Below are 10,344 nucleotides of genomic sequence, written 5' to 3'. Positions count from 1 at the left end.
ACACACACACACACACACTCCCCAGGAACTTCACTAAGAGCAAGTCCCCAAAGAAAGGACTATATTTGTCTCGAAACGATTTTATCCTGACTCACTCACAGAGGTGATTTTCTTTTCTTTGGAAAACATTCTTCCCAGCAGTGCCGATTCCCACACACAGTCACAGGTTATTAATGGCTCCATCCATCCATTCGGCGGATATTTGTGCTGCGGGAAACCTGTGCCCTCATCTTCGAGCTGGCCGCTGGGAGGGGGGAGAAGCGGGTGGCGCCTCATTTGATTTGGGTAAAATCAGCCTTCTTTCCTTAGGGTGGCATTTGCTAAGTTCAGTGCCCTGGTCGAGGCAAAGCACAGCAATCGTGTAATCTCCAGACGTTTTCTGAGGCCCCCTCCGGTCAGCCAGAGGCCCTGGATTGGTGACAGCCCTGGTGGAGCCTCAGTCACTGAGCCCAAGGAGTCCCCAGCCTAGGGAGGGGGCAGCAGGCACCTGTGGTGATCATCCGTTGCAAGTGTTGTCATGGGAACGCGTCTCCAGGACTGGGAGGGGACAGGGCGGGGTGCAGACTTGGAAATCCAGTGAGTACTCAGGGAAGCAGACCCTCAAGACACATACCGCGCTGTGGGCACGTATGAGCAAGGCGTGCCTGCGAAGCTGAGACCTAGGGTGGCCGGAGCCCCGGGCCTTAGGACCGCAGAGCAGAGGCGTGCTCCTGGCCGGGTCACGTGGTGTGCAGGACCCACCGAAGGGCTTTCCAGAGGGCCATGTGCCAAGCTCTGTCATTTGGGAAGGGACTTGGGGGCCGGCGTAGGGCAGCACTGAGGGCCACCTGGGACGGGCACACCTGTGAGCACAGCCCTGGAGGGGGCCGCCCTGACCCCTGCCCCTCCCAGAGACACCAGACATGGGCCCCCTGTCTGGCACTGGGCACCCAGCACCCCCCTCTGTGTGGGTGTGGTCTGTTGTGACCATCCCCCTGCACAGATAATAGATCGAAAGGGGAAAGGACTGAGAAACTGGTCATGCAGCCGTCACATTCAGAAACTAGGGTTGGCCCGAGTTAAACCCCACGTGACAGGAGGGGACAGGAATGTCAGGGGAAACACGCGGAGGCTGAATCCTCAAGTCTTTGTGATTGAGTGGAGATGGGGGGGTGAAAAGAGCCTGATGGGGTCCTGGGTGTGGGCCCTCGTGGACCGTGTTAGTCCGTTGCGGCTGCTGTAAGTACCACAGACCGCAGGGCTTCAGCAGCAGAAATGTGTTTTCTCATTAATTTTTGCTTAATTTAGTTCCTGAGGCATCTGAGTCAAGGTGTGGGCAGGGTGGTTCCTTCTGAGGCGGCGAGGGAAGGGCTGCTCCGGCCGCTCTCCTTGGCTTGTAGATGGCCTTCTTTTCCCTGTGTCCTCACATGGTCTCCTCTCTGCCTGTCTGGGTCCCACTTGCCTCATTTTACCTTAATGGCCCCTTTAAAGGCTGTATCCCCGAGAAAGGTGACATTGTGAGGTCCTGGGGGTTAGGATTTCAACAGCTGACGTTTGAGGGGTGGGGACACGATTTTGCCCATGACATGGAGACATCAACCAAATTGGGGAGCCAGGGTTGAGATTGATCAGTCTGAGGGATCCTAGAACGAGGTTTACCCGTACTTCCAGTGGCCGGAATGGATGTGTGTTATTTGTAAGGTGGGAGGGGCAACTTTCATGGAAAAATCCCTATGAACTAGGTTGAGGTGGCAGATCTTAACATCGTTCTGGAAATGCACATTTTCTCAGGGTGAGTGCCGTGGTTTCTCATAGCAGGTGTCCGGGGAGACTAGCTGGGTGTGCGGGGTCCCCGTGGGATATTTCTGGAGTGCTGAAGTGGTAATCGTCTAATGGTGGCAGCTTGAATGGGTGTGTGTGTGAGAGAGAGAGAGTGTGGTGGGTTATTTTGAGCAAGGAGATAAAGCTGCTTAGAGGTAGGGTGGGATCAGATGAACCTACATTCTGATCGTTGCTCCGTCCATTAGGCTGTGCTCAGGCTGCGTAGCAAAATACCACAGACTTGGTGGTTTAAACCATAGACGCTGGCTTCTTGAAGTTCCAGAGGCTGGAAGTCCAAGGTCAGGGTGTCAGCATGGTTGGGTCTGGTCAAGGCCATCTTCTTGGCTTGTACATGACTGCCTTCTTGCAATGTGGTCACATGACAGAGAGAGAAAGAGAGAGGAAGGTAGAGACACATGCAGAGAGAGAGAGCTGGAGTCAGAGATGGAAAAAGATAGAAACAGAGACACAGGTACAGAGAGACAGCTCTCTGGTGTCTTTTTCTTTTTTTTAAATTTTCTTGAGGTTACTTATTTATTTTGAGAGAGAGAGTGTGAATGCACAAGCAGGGGAGGGGCAGAGAGAAGAGGAGACAGAATCCCAAGCAGCCTCCACACCATTAGCACAGAGCCCAATGTGGGGCTCGAACTCACAGACCTTGAGATCATGACCCGAGCTGAGATCAAGAGTCTGGCACTTACCTGACTGAGCCACCCAGGTGTTCCTGGTGTCTTTTCTTATAAGGCACTAATCCCATCGGCATTACCTCCTCTAAACCAAATTGCCTCCCAAAGGCCCATCTCCAAAGACCATCACGTTGGTGGCTAGGACGTCAGCATATGAGTTTTGGGGAGACACGGATATTCAGTCCATAGCACCATCCTGACTGTGACCTTGAGCCATTTAGCTGCCTTCTCGCAGACAGCCTGTGTCTGCCTCTCCAGGTGGTGGGGGATTAAACGAGATAACATAATGCACTCCGTTCTCATGCGTTTTTTCTCCCATGTTTGATCAGAGCGGGGTGTGGAGCAGGTATCCAATCAGTGAGCCCTGCAGAGAATCTCGAATCAGAGGGAGTTCTCCGCAAATGCCACCTCAACGCAGGGTGTCTGTCTGAGGTGTTTCACAGGGTGAATGGTGTGTGCTCAAGAGGAATTGAGCTTTGTATTAAGTTAGAAACCCTTAAGTCCCGTAATTAAATAACCTAGTTTGAGAGCCACTGTGCCCTCTTTTTAAGTCACTTTTTGTTGTTCCCTAAGTAGTATATTAAATAGTTAAAAAGCCAAAGGATATTATGAAGTATTTTCTTGTAGAAAACACGTATTTGGCTTAGACTAGTGTTAGTACCTGGCCTCTCGGAAGTGCCAGCTCATGTAAGTATCATCTGTTAGGACTGAGTGACGTGATGAAAATGAGCACTTCCTGCCTTTTGTCCCCTGACTCTGTGGTAGTAAATTTCAACCCCATTAGCTATATTTCTGCTGTTTACCTCCATCTTTTTTTTTTTTAAATACTGCACTTCTGCTTCTTCATTTATAAAATTTAATTAATTTTAAAGTTTATTTAATTTCATGTTATAATTGAATTTTTAAATTTAATTTTGTGTTGAAGTCTGTTTATTTCAGAAATCGGTTTAGTCCCCTTGCTCTCTATCCCCCTCACCAAGAAACAGACCCTCCCCCACCTCTTCTTACCTCATTCTCCCCACTTTCCTAATACTGGTTTTATTAATTATTTTAGTTAGAGAGCAGGCATGAGTGGGGAAGTGGGGCAGGGGGAGAGGGGGGGGGGAGAGAGAGAGAATCCTAAGCAGGCTCCACACTCCGAGTGGAACCCAACGTGGAGCTCGATCCCACAGCCCTGGGATCATGACCTGAGCTGAAATCAAGAGTTGGATGCTCAACCGGCTGAGCCACCCAGGTGCCCCTAGGCTTATTAACTTTAAATTAATTTTATACTCAGTTTACATTGTCATGAGTTTATAAATATTGCTCACAGCTGAAGTTTTACACTAGATTGTGATTATGTCTCCCTTTTTTCTGTGTTTTTTTTCTTAAATATGTACTTTTTAAAGAGCAGCTTCAGATTCATAGGGAAGAAAGTACAGAGATTTTCCATAGACCCCTTTCCCCACCCACGCGTAGCCTCCCCATTGTCAGCATCCCCCCAACCAGAGTGGGACATTTGTTACAACAGACGAACCTACATGGACACATCATAATCACCCAAAGTCCACAGTTTACCTTAGGGTTCACTCTGGTGGTGTGCCCTCTGTGGGTTCGGACAAATGCATAATGACCTTGATGTGATGGGCAAAAATGGGATCTCGTTAATTAGAGTCTCTTTGATTATTAATCGTTGAGTATGAAAGCTGAATCTTAGAACTTCATCTGACTTATGCCTAAGGTAATGATGCCTGGTGATATTTTCCCTGGTGGTGTTCAGCAGTTATTAAAGCAAGGTTCTGTGTGTGTGTGTGTGTGTGTGTTGACAGATTGATGTGGAATGTGTTTTTGTCCTGTTGAGGAGAGGAGAGGATATTATTTTTTTCCCGATGTAGGATGTGGGTTAGTTTCTTGAGTCCCACGGAGCCTGAGAAGTGGGCATGTGCCTGGCCACAGTCTCGCACATCTGCGGCAGTGGGCCATGAAGCACGCTCTAAATGTGACACCAGCCTGAGGGTGATCCTTCGACACCACCATCGCCTGCAAGCTCATAATACGAAACTATTTGTTGGCTGTATTTTTTCCTACTAGCGTGTTTCTAGTGTAAAGGCCGTAAGATGGCCACGATAATAAGCCTGAAATACATGCAGCGTTTTGAAGCTTATACACCTCGCGTTGTTGCACACGGGTGGGGTAGAAAAGGCGTATGTCTGCTGTCTGCCTGTCCCGTGGTGATTGCCTCCGAACGGAAACCCGTGCCCCTCCAGAGTGAGGCCTCAGAGCCTCACAACAGTGAGCTGGGTGGTCCGTTGAAGTGTAAAGTCCATCACATCACTGTCTTCTAGCAACTTCTTGTCTAGCTCCAGAGCAAAACCCGGAGTCCTTTCAGTGGCCCATGAGTCATTATAAAATCCGGCCCCACTGCCTCTGACCTCATCCCTGTCAAGTCTCCCCCTGCTCCCTATACTCTGGCCACACGGAGCATCTTCCTGTTTCTAGAACACGCCGTGCTCTGGTGCCTTTTCTCGGGCTGTGTCCTCTGTCCAGACCACTGATCCCTAACCCTCACCCCCAAAGTTCCACCCGTCCCTTCCTTCATTTAGGCCCTTTCCCAGATGGTCAGGTCACTTACTCTCTGGTTACCTTCTCCCCGCCCTATTTTTCTCTCTCCCACTTTTTACCTTATGACCTAACCTATATTTCACGTCCAGTATTGTTGCCTGTCCCCTCTTGCTCAGAAATGAACTTCATGTGGGTGAGGAACTCTTCGGGTATTGCAGACACAGCTGGGATAATGCCTAGCACATAGTAGCACTTGTCAAGTTGCGTCCTGTGTCACAACGGAGGAAAGCGTGGGGCAGAGCGGAGCGGGTTTGCCCCACACCACACAGGTAGGAGGTGGAAGACTTGGGACCTGAGCTGAGACTCCTCCCTCCGAGGATGTTTTTGTCACAGAGAGGGTCTTCCTCTAGCACTGGCTTTCTGGATTCCTCCTCTGTTGTTACTGAGGCCTCTGTTCTTCTGGTTTATGTTTACACTTTCTCCAGTGTGCTCTGGATAGCCTATAAATAAATCACCATTACAGCCCCCCTCCCCCCCTCCCCCACCTTGAAGCTTTCATTGCTTCCTAAAATGACCACTTTCAAATCAGTGTAGCATTATTCTGGTCACACCTTGAAGTGATGTGCTTAAAATACCTTTAAAACAGCACTGTGAAGATACCCTTTTATGGAAAGGTTATAAATGTGGTTTAAAATATATGCTCTGACTTTTTTTTTTTATCCTCCATCGCAGGATGGAATCTACCTGACCTTCAGAACAAGGGCCACAAAGATTTCCCCTAATTTATGTGGCATTCTGTCCGGTCACATGTCTTCACTGGAATGGACTCAGGAAGCCACTTGGCCCACAGAGCCTCAGGCTTCCGCAGAGGAACATGACAGGGTGGGGTGGGGGGGGATTGGGTGGTATTTCGGGGTTCCCACTCTCCTTCAGCCCGAAATGGATCTGTGTTATCAATTTGATATGTTAAGCATTTGTATTAAATCTCGTTAGTAAGGAAAAAAAAGGAAGAGTTCCGTGGCACAAGAGTTTGAGAACCATTTGCTTAGTCATTTTTCCCTGCTGAGGTCCAGAAAAGCTCCTTACTCACCATGCTTCTTTGACCCTTTGTCAAGGCTTCCCTTCACTGACTCATAGTTTTGTAGCCTTTAGCAGAGTTTAAAAAAAAAGTTTTTTTAAATATCTTTATTTTATTCTGAGAGAGAACGAGAAAGAGAGACAGAGAGTGAGCAGGCAGAGGGGCAGAGAGAGAGGGAGACACAGAATCCGAAGCAGGCTCCAGGCTCTGAACTGTCAGTATAGAGCCTGATGTGGGGCTTGAACCCATGAACCATGAGATCATGACCTGAGCCGAAGTTAGACGCTTAACTGACTGAGCCCCCCAGGTGCCCCTTTAGCAGAGTTTTAAAACTGAGAATCACATACATGATTATTACTCGAGGTGTTTGTTGAAAATGAGAAATCCTGGGCCCCACTTCAGGCCTGTAGCATCCGACTCCCTGGGCCTGGGTCCAGGGCGCCTGGTATCAGGTCCAGGACCCTGCCTGCTCATCACTGTCTCCTGCTGGACCTTCCTTCCCCCCATCCCTTCCTTCTGTCCTACATCACCCCTCCTTCTGTAATTTGGTATTGCTGGGTTGGGGGGCCTGCACACATTTGCAGGTGTGACCTGGGCACCTTCATACTTTCAGATGCAGGCAAGCATCTGGGTCCTTCTGCTGTTTTTGTCTCTGAATCAAGAGTTTCCAGGAACCCATCAAATCAGACTTCCGGTGTCTGAGAGGAAGCGTTCGTGGCAGAAGCAGTGGGTGTACTAGAGGCAGCAGGCAGTGAGGCCAAGGTCCACTTGTTTACACTTGGAACTGCCAAGCGACAGCTCCTTCCAGAGCAGCATGGCCATGGGAGGGCTTGCCAGTCTCAAGGGGCCACACAGAACAGTGGCCACCAACCAAGGGTCTGTTCGGGATGCTTCCACAAGTGATGCAGTTGGGAGTAAATCATCTTTATTTTTTTTAAGTTTATTTTGAAAGAAAGAGAGAGTGTGCATGAGCAGGGGAGGGGCAGAGAGAGGGAGGGACAGAGGATCTGAAACATGCTGTGTGCCCCATGCGGGGCTCAAACTTGTGAACCGTGAGATCATGACCCAAGTCAAAGTCAGACGCCTAACCAGCTGAGTCACCCAGGTGCCCCGGGAGTAAGTCATCTTGAGCAGTAAATAACAGAGGTTTACACTTCTCGCTTAGCAAGAGCATTTCAGACCTGCATAGCAGCTCCCCAATGTCATCAGAGTCCCAGGGCTCCTCTCCATCATTCTGTGTGTGTGTGTGTGGGGGGGGGGGGTGTTCTTTGCCTCATGTCTGCAAATGGCGGCTGGATGGTCTGCAGTGCCAAGAAGGAGGAAGGATACAAGGCAAAGAGCTTTTTTCTAATGAGGTGTCACCTGTGTACTTGGAAAGAAAATCCCTACCTGGAGATTTCTGCCTAAATGTTTGGGGCCGTAATTGTCACACGCCTACCTAGCCTGGCTGCAAAGAAGTCTAGAAAGAGCAACCTTCTAGCTTTCCTGCCTGAGGAATGCAAAGGGGCTTCGTGAATGGCTCGGGGGCTGTCGATCTGCTCTCTGCCACAAGGGGGAGCCCCTCCAAGCACATGGATCAAATGTTTTGTGTAACCCTGTTTTCAAGAATATAGATTCTCGGAAGGGGTGGGTGCTGCAGAATAGAGTCCAAGATACTAAATGAAGCCCGAGACCACAAAATGTGAGGTCCAGATCTAAGTGAACTGAGCACACAGGACTATGTGGAGGTATGGGTGTTAGTGGGGTTAGTGGTGGTACTGGTATGTCTCCACAAGGGCGCAGGAATCCAGTTGTATGAATGTGTCAGGGTCATAGGCTCTAAGAGCAAGGGATACACTTCCATGTATGAAATACACATGTGGAGAGACTTTTCTGCAAATACTAGCTATAAGCCAACAGCAGGGCACCTCTGTGCTTGCTGCACGGGTGTGACCATGTCTCCCCGGACACAACAGGAGGTGGTGGGCAGGTGGTGTGGATTAGGCCACAAAATGTGGCATGTTTATGCTCACCTCTGTTTCACTTCCCACCTTGTCGTGGACTGATGCCGCTGCTGCTGCTCTCTGACTCCTGTTGCTGACATTCTCAGCAATGTGGCCAACGAACACTTCTTAGTCCCCATATTACTTCCTCAGATTGGCCCGTTCCGTGCCTCTCTGAATGGTTTCCTCTTTGCCTGGGGACCCTCCCAACTCCCTGTCCTCCCTATTCTCACCCCCGCCCTCAGGGCGTCTCTGGAATAGCTCATTATCACACTCTGGTCGGTGGACTCTTTATTCCCCCATCCCCTGGGGAGATGGAGAGCTGTGTGTGAGCCGGGCTTTGCCTGTCATTTTCATATTTACTTGAGTGTCATATCACAAATAAGAACAAATGTTTGTCGAATGAATGAACGAGAGTATTAAGATGGCTCATGCTCTCTAGACTCCAGAGAGAGCAGCCATCATGACCACTAATGAGGGGGCAGCGTGGGGAGGGAGGGACGTGGATTTTGGCAGCTTATACTCAGCTACAAGGAGACGGGCTTGCATGTCCAGTCCCAAAGCTCCTCTCTGTCACCTTCTTTGTCACCCCAGCAGCCCATGGAGTATCTGTCCAAGTATTTGTGTGAAAGAAATGGGCATTCAGAGAGGGTTATTTGCTCAGCTAGCAGGTGATGAAAACTTAGAGGGATAATACTGAAAGTCAGTAGAGCTTAAAATCGAGTCACAGCAAGGCCTGGAAACCCTCTGACAGTCAACACAATGATCTAGTTTCTTGTCTTCATACAAGGAGACGGCTGTTTCTCAGGCATAGAGAAAAGCCTTTCTGTGGATTCCATTCGTCTTCGGGTCTGCCTCTCCTTTTGCCTGACCTCCTAGAAGATGTGTGGCTTTGCCCCCGCAGGAGCAGTTGAGCAGGAAGGTGCACCCGCAGGCTGGCAGCCTCGCTCGGATTTGCATGCAGAATTGTGACGTAGGTCCTTCAGAGCCTTCTTATCCTGCAGGGAGCACCCAGTGCTCCTTGGATGGCCCACCACCTCCAGGGCATTACTGTTTCCTCCTGGCTTTTCAGGTCATGCATTGGAGCACCTGGCCTAACGCCGATTTCTCGCTGCTTCCGCTCGCATTCTACACCCCGCGTTTCCCACCACCGAGTTTCCTTTCCCATGTCATACCTGTGTCGTTCTGTGCTGGGCCCTCCGTCACTTGGCAGACAGGATTGTAGGTTAATGTCCACCGAGGTGTTTCTGTAGGATTCCAGGTCAGTGTTGGGGTACTCGCCAGGTGTATGCGGGTCCTCGGAAGTCCCTTCAAGACCTCATACCACACCAGCAAGGAATGCATGCGTCTGAAATTGCAGGGTTTCAAACGTGAGATGCATCTAGTTGGACACATAGGCCCTTGCAGAGCCTCTTACAACCTGTCAGACTGCGTTCTGAATATGCTGTTGTAGACCGCACGTTACCTATCCCACAGGAGGCGCCCGATAAGCATTTGGAAGATGAAAATTATCCGAATGATGAGCCTGGCCATTTCGATAATGGCCAGGGAAGCTAGAGCTGCTGAGAGAATGTTCGTTTGGGGGCTGAATGCCGAGGTCCAGTAGAGATTTGGGGGAGGAAAGACATCCTTGTGGCTTTGTATCAGTATGCTATCTCACATCTCAGCAAGAGCACTGTGGTGGGCTTTCCCAAGTCACCTGATGGTGAGATTGTGGGGTTTTCCTCTCCTTTTTTTTTTGAAGGGCTGGGCAGGTGGTCCTCTTTTTATGTGCAAGCGGACTTCCATGAGATCATGGCACTGGGTTTGTTTCCAAGGGCAGAACGGGACTCTTGTTGGCCTAGAGGGCTGAAGGCAGGTGAAGACATTTCCTTATCAACAGAGTGTGTCCCGTTGTTGGCTGGGAAAGAGTGACCCTGACTCCCGTTCTCAGTACCGTCTCTTGTGGGAACCCCTGGTCACCCCATCGTGGAGAAAAAACCCAGGACTTTGTGCGAATACAGGTTTAGCCGCCATCCTTACTTGCTTTTACCTGGACTGTCTCCTTGACCTTGATCTACATAAAGGACATCTCATTGTCTCCTCGAATTGTAATGCCAAAAAGATAAAGCTACTGATTTTTCTTCTTTTATTTAACTTCATGTCTCGATGGCCCATCCCTCCTTTGAGGAGACTTGCCATAATGCATCTTTTTTTTTTTCCTTTTTGAGAGATAGAGACAGAGCAGGGGAGGGTCAGAGAGAAAGGGAGACACAGA

General features: G+C 49.7%; 1 protein-coding gene across 1 annotated transcript in view; it reads left to right on the top strand.

Annotated features, from left to right (window-relative positions):
- ST8SIA6 (ST8 alpha-N-acetyl-neuraminide alpha-2,8-sialyltransferase 6) overlaps nt 1-10,344 on the top strand; it is a 154,392-nt gene that overhangs the window by 42,622 nt on the left and 101,426 nt on the right. The gene's annotated exons all lie outside the window — the stretch shown is intronic.

The sequence above is a fragment of the Suricata suricatta genome, chromosome 10 (genome assembly GCF_006229205.1).
Source record: "Suricata suricatta isolate VVHF042 chromosome 10, meerkat_22Aug2017_6uvM2_HiC, whole genome shotgun sequence".
In the NCBI taxonomy this organism is placed as follows: Eukaryota; Metazoa; Chordata; class Mammalia; order Carnivora; family Herpestidae; genus Suricata; species Suricata suricatta.
Note: the sequence above shows the minus strand (reverse complement) of the source record. Positions and strands in the feature narration are given on the sequence as shown.